Here is a 12,005-nt window from a genome sequence, read left to right as displayed (position 1 = left end):
CCATCTGCTGGAGAAAGACTGTAGTCACCCTACCACCCCACTTACCTACCACATTCAAAACAGATTCATACAGAGTGGCTTGGCTCCAGGTACAACAATTACCTAAACAAATGACATATAATAGGAACCACATTACACACACTTAAATGAACAATATAATCTCAATGCTGGAGGCAGCATTGACGCAATAAAATAGATTGGATCTGATTGGCTATTATCTTATCTGATCCAATCAGAGTTTGGCCTAGCTGTCTGTTGGCAGAGGGCTGGTACCAACAGAGAGGCTTTGACCTCACTATGATGACTCAGCACACATACACAGACAAACACACGCACACAAACATGGTGGAGGTCAATTAGGGAGAAATGGAGTAGAGAAACACGGACCGTCCAGAGAGAAAACACACTCAAGCCCGCACATGCAGAATAACAAAATAAATACAGACAAACACATCCTACTGGGCGCAAACTGGTTGAATCAACGTTGTTTCCATGAAATGACATTGAACCGATGTGGAACAGACGTTGAATTGACATCTGTGCCCAGTGGGATAGCCTACACTGACTGTGCATGTTAGCACACACACAAACGCACACATGATGGACCAAACATACTAATTCCTCTGATGGACACACTTTACCAGAAGAGATCCACAGGTTACATTTGAAAAGACAATTGCATTTTGTTGCTGAATGTCTCTTCCAATCCCGGACAACTAATCAGCTACTTGGAGCTGGTTGATAACCAGTGAAAGGTAGTCTTCCTCCTTCCTCCTGTCTTTACAGGAGTGTTGCAACAATTATGATCAAAAAGACAATGGCGTTTATCTATGAGACGATGTAACCTCATGTTTCCTCAGAGTGAATATTTATAATCTCAACCATCCCCTCAGACTCTACCAAATGTACCTAATTTAAAATCAAACCCATCACAGCTCCTGTCCCCTCTCTATTGCAGTCAAACTAAAGAGAGGGGGGGTGGTGAAATTAAGCAGCTCTATTCTGTTTAATAAAATTCCAATAAGAACACACACAAAGCTTGTCACTATTCATTTCCTCCTACAAGGCCAGACAACACAGAGCTGTCAGTAGTGAGTTGTGATTGAGGAATCGCCCACACTCACGCACAGGCACCCGCATTTTACCATCGATGAAGATCTGTCAAACCTCCCATATAAGATCCCCCCCCCCCCACTGTTATTGTTCAGACTCACGTCTTTCTCCTCTTCACAATGGGATTTGACTAGAAGACTAGAAGGATTCTTTCAAAGGACAAATAATAGGGCTATGCACATTCATTAGGAGGGATTTATGGAATTCAGACAGGGCAAGGCAGACGTCTGTGAAGCTGTCTGTTTGAGTGGAATGAGTGTATTTGAAACCGCATGTCTTTCTCGACGGGCTCGCATGAAACTTCCTGAAGAGAGAGAACTGAAGCAGCTGACGAGGAAACACTTTGTCAGACAGTTAAGGAGGAGTCTCTTTCACTTCAAAGTAAACACAGAGTAACCTAACCTGTGTGCCTCACAAGAGGTTCTGACATCTTCAAAACCCTCTTGCTCAGACTTGGATGAAGTCAGATAGCCTTTCTCTAAGTTTTTCCTCTGATACTGTGCCAGGGTAACTGAAAGCCTATGAAAACAAAGTGTGATGTTGTTTCCATGTCTTTTAATTCAGCAGATGTGTTGAAGAGGTTTTTGAGGAGGGTTATCTACCCTTCAACATGAAGTAGAAAGCGGGTATTGTTTTTGATCCCTTGTTTTTCTCCCTCTGGCTTTCCCCTTGGCAAGAGTACAGTGCAGTGCCCAACGTCAAGCTTGATGAACTAATACCCAGTGCACCTGGCATATTACCTTGGCTTATCTCTCCCTTCAACATATCCATAATGTACTGTACTTTACTATACTGTACAGGCTTTAACTGTACACCTGTCTCTCTGCATCTAACGGCTTCCTTTTCCCTCACTTATTAGGATTTAATCCTCCGTCTGAACAGAGAGGCTGTCAGACTGGGTGCTGCTGATTGGAGCTGAACTAAATGATGATACAGTACAGAGGAGACATTTCTTTTGATGGTATTTCGACCTAATTTCATGTAATTCAACAGTGCTGACACTGGTCATGAGGGCTTAGTTTGCGGGAGAGAATTGTCCCACAGGCAAAACTCCCCAGCAGGCAGACCTGGCCACATCTAGCCCTAAGGCTCATATCCACAAAGCGTCTCAGAAAAGGTCCTAGGGATCCTGTTAAAACCTGTCTTAAGGCAGTTTGAGGTACCGCAAAGTAAAGCTAGTGATGACGCTCATTGACATTGTTGCAAACGATGGGGAATACGCAATCGCGATGAGGCTTTGCCAGCTGTGAAGTCTATAGAGCTTCAGAAAACCACAATGAATGTGACTGTACATCAAATGTTGCAATGGTAAAATTGTGATAGAATTTTAGCATGACACGATCACTTTGCCTACTCTTAATTCTTGCCTAATATGTTGGCCTTTTTGAACAAATTCTGATATTTTGAATAATGTAATAGGCATAGGCTATTACAGTATGAATGGTAATTTTGATAATATCACTGTTATATCAACAAACTTGTCATTCCCGTTCAATAACTCGCTTTTGGCACAGTAGGCATCAAGTTACTTACAATTATTGTTTCATAAAAAGTTTGAAAGATCTATCATTAATCATCAAACACATAGGTCCTAGATGCTGCCAGCTTATAGGCATGCCCAATTTAGGGATAATTTGAAATTACATGATGTAGGTTAATGAAATAATTGAAAGAAAAATATGCCTCATGTGAAATCATTGGCAAAAGCACAAGAGATAGTGGAGCATGTACTGTAGGTCTACATTATATAGAAATATTCAAATATTCTTTCAACTCCAAAGCATACCACTGACTCGCTGCCTTTTTCTATAATCAACACACCTGCTGGTAACTTTTAACTGGTTAGGACAGCTCAGGAGGTCTCCTAAATATCTGTCTACTAGGTTGGGCTCATATGACAAAAGAGGCTTCATGCTTCATTGCTTTTATTTTTACCCACAAGAGTAAGAGTAGAATGTCTCTATTCTTATCACTTATGACCAATGTTCTACTCTGAGACCCTTATGTGGATACGGCCCCTGATTACATACTCCTGTCACACTGCGCACACAGCCTTGATGATAAGCAGCCAGCTGTGTGCGTGCATGTGTCCTGAATCAGGACTTTCGTAATCGTCCTGTAACAGCTGGAGATTAAGCCACGGGATAACGTAAGCGTGTGTAGGTTTCTGTGACGGTAAGAGACCCACCAGGTCAATGACTAACAGAACCCCCCCCCCCCCAGCTGTGAGACTTGAAGGGTGGGGGTCTGGGGCTTTTAAACAGTCAACCACGGCAGCCATTTTGTGGATGAATCGAGTCACTTACAAAGCGATCTACTCATCATAAAGATACAGAGAGCTAAATACTCAGTCTCACGAGAGCCCTTCTATGGGGTAGAGCCTTTCGTGACAGAGGGGTAAAATCATCGGACACAGCTGTGTGTGTTTCTGTAAAAAAAAAAAAAATCTCCCTGGCCCTATAAAAAAGTCTCTTAAAATGCCTTTTCTCAACCTGTTCATCTCATCAACTGCCTGGCTTCTTTTGACGTGCTTACAGTATGTTATGGCTTTAAACTGTTTATTGGACTTCTTTACCAGATGCTGCAGCCATGGGCTGTTGAGCTCTGATCTATTCTACGCCACCCAGGTTCAGTGGAGAGGCAGGCTCCAGGCTGCACTCATTACGGTGTGAAGAGCGCCGAGGTCTCCCGTGCTGTTTGAGTGAGTGGTATAATGGTGTATCGCTCCCGTCATTGGGCGGAGGGCGCTCGGGCCTCAGAGTACCTGAAATCTGGGTCACTCGTCTGAGAGCAAATCTGTTGTGCTTTGAGGTTCACTATCACAGACACAATCGACACAGATGTGCACACAAACATGCTCACATGTTGATGAGCCAGCAAAGTTTATTGTACATCAAAGTGGATTTAAAGTGTAGTTCTTAGGGGTCATCTAGTGTGATTCACCTAAGATCAGGACATAAGCTATACTTCAACCATCCACAGCTCAAACTAACTAACAAACTAACTAACTAACTAACAACTGCTTTAAAGAGCCTTTCAAAAAAGCCAGAGTTTTACCCAGCACAACTCTCTTCGCGACCCCGGTGGCTTTTAGGGGAACAGCTTCCTGGTTCACATCCTCTGCCTAAAACAACACACCTCTAGATCTACTGCACCGCCGAGAAGAGTCAACACACGCACGCACACACATACACACACTATGCACCGCGGAGGAGGGAGACTGGATACAGAGTCAACACACACATCGCCAAACACAACAGTGCGTGTTTCTGGCGGTGTGTGTGTCTGTGTGTGTCTCTCTCTCCGTGTGTGTGTGTGTGTGTGTGTGTGTGTGTGTGTGTGTGTGTGTGTGTGTGTGTGTGTGTGTGTGTGTGTGTGTGTGTGTGTGTGTGTGTGTGTGCAGCAAGTACCCTCTCAGGACCTCGGTGGTGAGATCCAGCTCCTTAGCCATACCCAGAAATCATCTCAATCTCTACTTATTTTAATGAGAAGGCCACAAGCGTCAAAGCTTTAGAATAACAGAAGGTTAGCCAATCTAACAAGGAAAGAAATATTAAGAATTTCATTGCTCCAATAAACCTAAATTACAAGAAAAAACTGAACAGATGAAAGATTTCAGTTAACCCACAAAAGCAGCATGTTAAAAGACACCACAACCTGAATAATCAACTACTGAGACATACTTGAGGCATACTTTTTGGTATCTCTTAAACAAAAAAGACTTGATGAACCAACCACATCTCACATATAGGTATTTATACAGGTCTAAAGAGCTATAAAAACACCATTATCTTGGCCTTCCCTGCAGTACTACAATCTAAATAAAGCCATGAAGAAGTTTGTTTTAGCTGCTCCACTAAAAGTCAGTTGTGCGCATTAGTCAAATGATACAGGAAGTAGGAAATACGGCCAGGAGCTAGAGTAAACAGTTACACCGTGCTCACTCTGGACGACTGACCACCACAACCGACCATGTCAGGTAGAGAAAACACCCCTAAATGCCGACCTATAGTCTGTTAGAAGCAGACCGCAAGGAACTGACAGACAACACAGTTAAGCTGTCTAGATAAGCAACCAGGGTCCAAATAGACATCAGAAAGACAGCCAATCGAAGTGTCCATCCCCAATGGACGTGACCAATGAAACACCAGTGTCTTACAACACACAGAGGTGAAGATTATCTGATACTGTATGTCTCTCAGCAGACTAACTGGATGAGATTGTTTCTCCCTTGTTTCTCCTCAAACATAGCAGATGACATTGAGTTTGCTGTGGGGAGACAAATCCTACCCAAAATCCTATTGTTTATCAGCAATCATCTTTTGTTTGGACTCAAGTCTCGCTTCCTCCCCAAAAAAACTGAAATCAAATCAGCTGACACGAAAGTGCAGGTGATAAATCTATATTTTCTCTTGTCACAGCACAACCATTTCGGTCATCTTTGTGCTCTGGGCCTAATCAGAATGGCCTTCTCTCCCCCCCCTCTCTCTCTCTCTCTCTCTCTCTCCCTCCTTCAGTCTCTCTCTTCTTCCTTTAGTCTCTAACACTCTCTTCCTCCTACCCTACCCTACCCTACCTCCATCCATACTTCCCTCTTCTCTCTCCCTCCACTCTCTCCCTCCTTCCAAACCTCTCTCTCTCTCCCTCTCCCTTCCTCACTCCAGGCTAAGGTATCAATGAGAAGTGCGACCAGCTACATCTCCAGTAGAATCACTCACAGCCAGGTGAAAAGGCCTGATTGTGCCTTAGGTTTCACTTTGTTTTAGTGAATGGCACCTCTCCAGAATACCATTACAGTGTCAGCAACACTCTAAACTATGGGCCCTTTCCACTTGAAAAAGCTAACGGAGTACCTACCGATCTCTTCCCGTTGACAACAACACTGAAACAGTGAGCTACACTTCTAGCCGTTTTATAACAATTAGTCTTCGGTTCAGTCTCAGTTCAGTCTTCGGTCTGTTGCGTGTAGAATATCCTAGCCTATTCATTGATGATAGGCCCTGCTTTACTGAAGTTGCGAGACATTGCAAGCCAATAAATTGCGAGATACAGCATTCTACTGCAAGATACAGAATAAATGTTTGGCTTTTATACATTTTACACCTTCTTTCTCCCCAATTGGTAGTTACAGTCTTGTCCTATCGCTGCAACTCCCGTACGGACTCAGGACAGGCGAAGGTCGAGAGACATGCGTCCTCCGAAAAACGACCCTACCAAGCCGCACTGCTTCTTGACACACTGCTTGTTTAACCCGGAAGCCAGCCGCATCAATGTGTCAGAAAAAACACCGTACAACTGGCGACTGTGTCAGCGTGCATGCGCCCGGCCTGCCACAGGAGTCGCTAAAGCGCGATGGAACAAGGACATGCCGGCCAAACCCTCCCCTAACCCAGATGACGCTGGCCAATAGTGTGCCGCCTCATGGGTCTCCCGGTCGCATGTGCCACTCGGGAGGCCGAGATACAGCTTTTGATTGCCAATAGATAGGCCTAGTGCACTGTTCTGACTGTCTGCCTAGCCGACCTGCCTACACTGTGCCCCTACCCTCTCTCTCTGTCCCTCGCTATGAAAGATCCAAGTTTTTGTGTTGTAAGAATTACGGCAACTAATCAATCTCCTACGTTACAAAAATACTGAATCTTAGGAATCGACTCTTGACGCTCAGAAATGGGAGTCGACACCAGGAGTCGGTGTGCAAGGAATCGAGGAATCAATTATTTTGGAGTTGACTCTCCACCACTACATCATCATCATCATTAACAGTTGCAAAAATGTCAGGGAAAGGCAAGCAACAGCAGCGAAGTCCTGTATGGCAATACTTTGAGAAATTAAATGAGAAGGTGGCGAAATGAATATTTTGTAAGGTGGAAATGAGATACAGTAATGGTAGTAGAAGTGCAATGCTTAACCATCTGAAAGGGATCCAAACCATTCCTGGCATCAGCACAAATACAACAACAAAAAAATGTCAAGTTAGAGTAGCTAGCTTGTCTAAATACTTTATCTGGCATGCCTGCTGGCAAGGTTGGTCGACTTTAGAAAAGCAAGCAATTACTAAATGCACAGAATAAGACTCACATTCCTTTCAATCTGTTACCCAGATTTTAGCAGAGATGCAGAGAACCATATTTAGTTTCTTTCACCACTAGTCAAGAGGATACAGACAGCTCTAAAGGTATATTAGATGTGCAGTAAAATATACATATTTTCTACATATAATTAGGCATAATGATTATGGATTTAGATGGAAGGAAAAAGCAGTTTCAGGTGTTTGAAAAAAATCAAAATTCTCCAACTTAGGGTTGTCTGACATGGGCAAGCCAAAGCAATGTTAGTATGCTACATATAATAGGTCTGATGATCAATACTGACTGAATCCCCTCAGTCACAATGAGTAAATGACGTGCTCTGGAAAAGGCCAAGTTTTGCCATTCAGGTAAAATGACAGAAGATGTAATCATCAGTAGAGTTAGAATGTTGCAGTGGCTTACCTCTGGTACCAGGCCATGCTCCTCCTGGTCCTGTAGTCCGTCCAGTGCATCAGTTGGACCTTGTTCAGATAGCTGGGACAGGCAGACTCCAGAAGCTCCTGAGTCACTCTGTATACATTATCATAACAAAAAAAGAGCAGTAAAGAAAAAGGCTATTGCCTAATAGCGTGTGTTAATGGAATATAGTGTTATAGATGCCATCTAATGTGTCCATCTCAAATACAGTAGGCATACCTATCTTGACATTATGTAATTGTATCACATCGAAAACAATACTTGGTGTTGGGTTTAATATGATACAAGTTCTCACCTTGTAATATCCAATAACCTGTTTGGCTATGTTGTTGATGTTCAGCATGAATTGGTGCAACTTTCGCTGGTACCTCAGAGCAGTCAGCTGCGCTTCGCTTTGGAGGGATGACACCTGGGCCAGTAGGGACTGCTCTCTCCTGACCCACCTGAGCCGCTGCATCCGGGCTTCATGCTCCAAGGTAACACTCCGTTCCTGGAGCGCATCGTTCAGCATACGAAGCGCATCTAAACAGCAATGGTCTCCCTGGACGATGTCTGTCTGCAAGAGAAGTCTGCATCCTTTCTTACAGACACCCACATCGCTGTGGTCAAAGTTGGAGTCGTCTTTTACCATACACAAATCATTATCCATCTTGCTTGGTTTCAAAACCTCTCCGCTACTTTCTCCGTCCGTGCACAAATTGGTCAGTTGGCGCCGCACATCAAGATTTATCTTCCTCGCTGGTCCAGAGTCCGGTTGATCAGTATCATATACAGCCTCTCTGCAGTGGCAATATAAAAAAGTTAGCACAAGTTTGACCAGGTGTAGAATTAACTGATGAATTTGCAGACGGTTGCTATACAGACTGTGTGTAAAATCCAAATCCAAATGTAAAACAGCCTAGGCAATAGAAACGTTGCGCTTCAGGTGAAAATGCGATGTCAACGTTTGCCGTGCCTACGTCCCATCGAAGTCGACGTCCCTTACTAACTGTAAATGAACTGGATAACTTTTTACCCCCCACTTGTTGCTGGAGTTGTAGACTAACTATGATGAGAGAGAAAGAAAATATGCGTCATGGGTAAGTTCCCTATCCATAATAGTAACAAAAACATTGGCGGTATGTTAATAGTACTGAATACATTTTAAAGAGAGGACATCACAGTAATTTCCATTAATTGTTTTCAATAGAACCACCAGAGGTCACTCAAGCCTTCAGATAACATGATACAACGATGTCATTGATTTTCAGACTATTGGATTTCCGCAACAAAACCCTTTGCCTCCATTTTCACATCATGCATTTTTTTTTTTCAAAATAAGAATAAATTATGTATTCTAATTTATTTTCCATGCTCTACAAAATAGGCTGCAATGTAGCATGTGGCTCTATGATGACTAACCATCACAAAAACGGGTAATTTGGGAACTCCTTCACTACAGCCTAATCTCTGTAATATAATATCTTTGTAGAGATCACTACGTGAGCCTGATCCCGTGGCCTACAGCCCAGTGTCCATCCACCATCTAACTGTCTAACCCAGCATGACAGAGTACAGGCACCTCTCAGAGAGAAAGCATCATGTTTCAGGGCTCTGTGTCTGATATGGAGTACACAAGAACAAAGTGACATCACTCGGGCTGTGTGTTGTATGACATGGTTAAGAGAGAGAGAGCGCAGGAGGCTGGCAGGTGTAGATTTACAAAGACAATAGTTCTCAGCCCTGGGATGTTTGCACCTAGCTGGAAGGAACACATATACTCGTCTAGGCCATATGTCTCTGACATACTAATAGTGTTTACTGCTGACAACAGTCTTGGTGAAACACAGCCTCCAGTATTACTCTGTCTAGTGTCACGTCACACTTCATAAACAGTATGTTGATTCCAGACCAAGCTGCTCTGTGAGGAAAAACTGAATAGTCCTCCTCATTAATAATAATTTTAAAAAAGTAATTAACAAATCCTCCTTGTCAATAAATCAAACCAAGACAGATGAATTTTCAAGTGAGACAATCAAGGTTTGTTTTACATCACAATTGAAGTAAAAACCCACTGGGTACAGATGTCAATTAAATGTCTATCCCACATTGGTTCAGCCAGTGTCTGCCCAGTGGGTATACTTTTTGAACTCTGATTCTTTCAGATGGAATTTACAGATTAAACTCAGTAGGCGGTATCTATAAATCTGACAAGTTGATTTCCCTTAGGACCTTAGGCGATGTAGCAACAAATGATGTCAACAAGAACAACGAAACAACAAAACCACCTGGGACGAGGCCTATCACCTATCACAGAGAAGCCATATGTTCTGGCTGATAAGCCAATTGATGTGAGACACATTCAGCGAAATGTTATCTCCCTCTTTTTCCCATAATCTTCCTCTGTACGTTCATGTGTGTAGAAGTAACTATTGAAGCCCTTTTGATTAGCAGGAAGTGTGGATGGATTCCCTTATCTCAATTTTAATCTAAATCAAACTGATAAATAGGCTGTGACCTTAATCCCCACAAACAAAGGGGAAATACATAGTTTTGACTTTGTTATCTGAAATCATTGTTGGATACAAACTGGAAAGCAAAACTCAGACTGTTTCTGGTTCTGGCATAAAATAAATAGTATCCTGAGAGAGCTGGTGTTATCTATAATGGAGCACAGAGTTGTAACACTATCTCTGATCTCTAATCAGCTCTACTCTCTGGCAATGAAAAGGGATATTTTTCACCTGAGATGTTATCACAGAAATAGTTAATCATTGGAGAGGACGAATGCCTAACAGTGAAGATGATAAGGTAACTTGGGGTAATTTGGGGTAAGTTGCCATACCAGGCAGTGATGCAACCAGTCAGGATGATCTCGATGGTGCAGCTGTATAGCTTTTTGAGGATCTGAGGACCCATGCCAAATCTTTCCAGTCTCCTCAGGGGGAATAGGCATTGTCGTGCCCTCTTCACGACTGTCTTGGCGTGTTTGGACCATGATAGTTTGTTGGTGATTTGGATACTAAGGAACTTGAAGGAGAGGCCTACAAGCCACAGTGTCTCGCACCCACTGTGAAATTTGGTGGAGGATCGGTGATGATCTGGGGGTGCTTCAGCAAGGCTGGAATTGGGCAGATTTGTCTTTGTGAAGGACGCATGTATCAAGCCACGTACAAGGTTGTCCTGGAAGAAAACTTGCTTCCTTCTGCTCTGACAATGTTCTCCAACTCTGAGGATTGTTTTTTCCAGCAGGACAATGCTCCATGCCACACAGCCAGGTCAATCAAGGTGTGGATAGAGGACCCTGTCATGACCAGACCAATCTCCAGACCTGAACCCCATTGAAAACCTCTGGAATGTGATCAAGAGGAAGATGGATGGTCACAAGCCATCAAACAAAGCCGAGCTGCTTGAATTTTTGCGCCAGGAGTGGCGTAAAGTCTCCCAACATCAATGTGAAAGACTGGTGGAGAGCATGTCAAGACACATGAAAGCTGTGATTGAAAATCAGGGATATTCCACCAAATATTGATTTCTGAACTCTTCCTAAGTTAAAACATTAGTATTGTGTTGTTTAAAAATGAATATGAACTTATTTTCTTTGCATTATTCGAGGTCTGACAACACTGCATCTTTTTTGATATTTTGACAAGTTGTCATTTTCTGCAAATAAATGCTGAAATGACAATATTTTTATTTGGAAGTTGGGATAAATGTTGTCAGTAGTTCATAGAATAAAACAAAAATATTCATTTTACCCAAACACATACCTATAAATAGTAAAACCAGAGAAACGGATCATTTTGCAATGGTCTCTTAATTCTTTCCAGAGCTGTATATTATGCTCAGTCAGCTGTACCTCAAAAGTAATACAACGCATGATATATTAACTGTGGTATTCATATACCAAAACGTTGTAAATATAATTTCTAAATGGTCTGAGAAGAACAACATTGGCAGGGCAATTCAAGCATAGCCAACATGTAGTCATAATGTATTGGGCCTATAGCCTACTGCACAAACCTCATTGCTACAGTACTGTTTTTAATTGGTTAATGTTGCATAGGCTTCCGTTATGTCACGTTTAAAAGCGGTAAATCTCTGCTTGCATTCAGACTCAGAAAGTGATCTTGACTCAGAAAAGGTTGGTGACCACTGATATAGGGGAAACACGGGAATTACATGTTCTCACAATTAGACCGTATATACAAATTTTAAAAACCTAAAACCCCAGTAAAAAGGTCTACCACGGCTATGTTACTGAGGAAGAACTGCTTTGAGCAGAGGGAGCTTTATGATTGCTACAAATCGAATGCATTCCAACGTTCGGTGCAAAGTCCGTACATCAGCAGTTCTAGAGTCAACCACCTCTAGCCCTCAGTGGTAAAGGCCCCACTAGGAGATTTA

This window comes from Salmo salar, chromosome ssa16 (genome assembly GCF_905237065.1).
Source record: "Salmo salar chromosome ssa16, Ssal_v3.1, whole genome shotgun sequence".
Taxonomy (NCBI): domain Eukaryota; kingdom Metazoa; phylum Chordata; class Actinopteri; order Salmoniformes; family Salmonidae; genus Salmo; species Salmo salar.
Note: the sequence above shows the minus strand (reverse complement) of the source record.